The 2136-nt window shown below is 39.4% G+C and overlaps 1 long non-coding RNA gene across 1 annotated transcript; it reads left to right on the top strand.

The window, feature by feature from the left end:
* Positions 1–1021: 1021 nt before the first annotated feature.
* LOC139830133 (uncharacterized) lies at positions 1022–1817 on the top strand. The gene is made up of 3 exons (XR_011746179.1): positions 1022–1179; positions 1358–1522; positions 1596–1817. It is a non-coding gene; the product is annotated as an uncharacterized lncRNA (long non-coding RNA).
* The last annotated feature ends 319 nt before the right edge of the window (positions 1818–2136 follow it).

The raw sequence follows: 2136 nt of genomic DNA, 5'->3' as shown, positions 1-2136 counted from the left end.
TTTTTTAATTTGAACAAAAATGTATTTTTTTCTATGAACAATTTCCGATTTTGAACATTTTTTAATTTGAACAAAATTTATATTTGAACAATTTTCGAATCTGAATGATTTTCATATTAGAACAATTTTCAAATTTGAACAAATTTTAAATTTGAACAAATTTCGAGTATGAACGATTTTCATATTTGAACAATTTTTGAATTTATACAATTTTCAAATTTTAGTAATTCTCAAATTTGACGTTTTTCGAATTTAAACATTTTTCGAATATAGAATTTTCTAATTTGAACAAAAGAAAGAATAAACAGAAAGAAAAGAAAATAAAACAGAAAACGGAAAAAGAAAAAAAGAAAAAAAAAAGAGAAAAGGAAAGCGAAAAACGTTAAATGGGCCAGGCCCAATACCCGACCAGGGTGTGCGGCCGGCAACCCGCATCAGCACCGACCTGGTCGGTGTATTGGCCCCAGGTCCTAGGCTCCTAGCTAGGTGTATCAACATGTGTCTACCGGGGAAGCCCAGCCCAGTTCAGGCTATATCTAAAGGCCCATGGCAGGTTGTGGAGGAGGAATCAAAAACGAGGAGAGGACTGGGTACAGATCGAGTCGGAGTCGGGCACTGCATATTCATCTGATCTCGGTTCCGTTAGGGATCCCTCCGGCCGTCTATGTATAGACCACCTTGCTAATCGATTCAGCGCGTGATTAACCAGATCACAGCTTGCCCGCCCCTCAGTTCAGAGCAGAGCAGATTTAGATCAACCGCATCGCCCGATTGTGAAGGTACGTACTACAACTACACTGAAACCCTACTATTATAAGCTTATTAACTGCGACTCAGTTTCTTCAATCACACTCCAAATTCAGATCGTATTCATGCATATGTACACAGGAATCGCCGGTAATTCGTTCTACTACTGTCATGTCATGTCCTGCAGGCTAGGCTCGATCACCTGGGTAATCAATCAGTTCTGCCACTACTAAAAAGCTAATCAAGCTGAAGCTTGATCTACCCGCAAAAAAAGGTGAGCTTGATCAATTACCAGTGAGCCGTGAGGTGAGGCCTATAATAACATCGACCACACATGCCTCGCGTACTGTACAAGAGGAGCCCTCCTCCTCCGGAACCTGAAGTTGAACCATGTCCGCCTTCTCCTACCTCACCATCTTATGAATACCCAGAGTATGCTCCTCATACACACTGTAGTAATTACTCTATCCATTCCATAATTCTTGTTGTAGTTTTAGTTTAAATTACTAAAACCACGACTAGAATTATGGAACATACACAGAAATTCTTTAAGTAGAAGCTGCGGACAACGATGTCCACGCCTAACATTTTCCATCAACATTTGACTTAGGTTTGAGACCATGGCTGATTACACTCCCGATGAGCATGGTCCAAGCACCCAATCCTTTGATGATACCGATGCTGATCTGAAACTCAGCAATCCTACATACACGGAACCCGAAGACGACGATTCATATCTGCGTCTTCCTACTTCACCATCTTATGGAGGCCCAGAGTAAGCTCCGTAGAAGGTGCAGATAACTAATTAATATCCACATGTTTCCGCCTAACCTTTTTCATAAACTTAGATTTGACACCATGGCTGATTACATTCCCAATGAGCCTGGTCTGAACAACCACCTCTTGGACGATGAGGATCGGGGCATTCCTATGTACGACATTGCGGACAACTTTGATTCGTTATATAATGATGGTAACACTTTCTCCAAGGAAGATCTTGAACGGCAAACTAATAAATTTGTGGCCGCCGCACTTGACCACTACAATAGCCAAGAAGAAAACATGGTATGTTATCTAAGCCACGATTATCTTTCTGTTCATTATTATAGTACTTAAACGTAAATAGAAATTAAAATAGAACTTTGGTTGATGGTTCTTTGTAGTAGCTTGGTTAATCACTTTGTCCGGTTTCATTGATCATGAGTCCCTTTCAAGGATAGCATTAGCAATGGATTTTGCCCCTGTTGAATAAATTCCAAGTAACTGTATATGCTTAATTTGGTGTGATCTTATCATGGTACAAGTTCTTACATATTTTCATTCATTGCAACCTCACTTATCTATTTAATTGTGTCTATCATTTTTTTACATTTTAACATTATTATGCAA

This window comes from Lolium perenne, chromosome 6, assembly GCF_019359855.2.
Source record: "Lolium perenne isolate Kyuss_39 chromosome 6, Kyuss_2.0, whole genome shotgun sequence".
NCBI lineage: Eukaryota > Viridiplantae > Streptophyta > Magnoliopsida > Poales > Poaceae > Lolium > Lolium perenne.
Note: the sequence above shows the minus strand (reverse complement) of the source record. Positions and strands in the feature narration are given on the sequence as shown.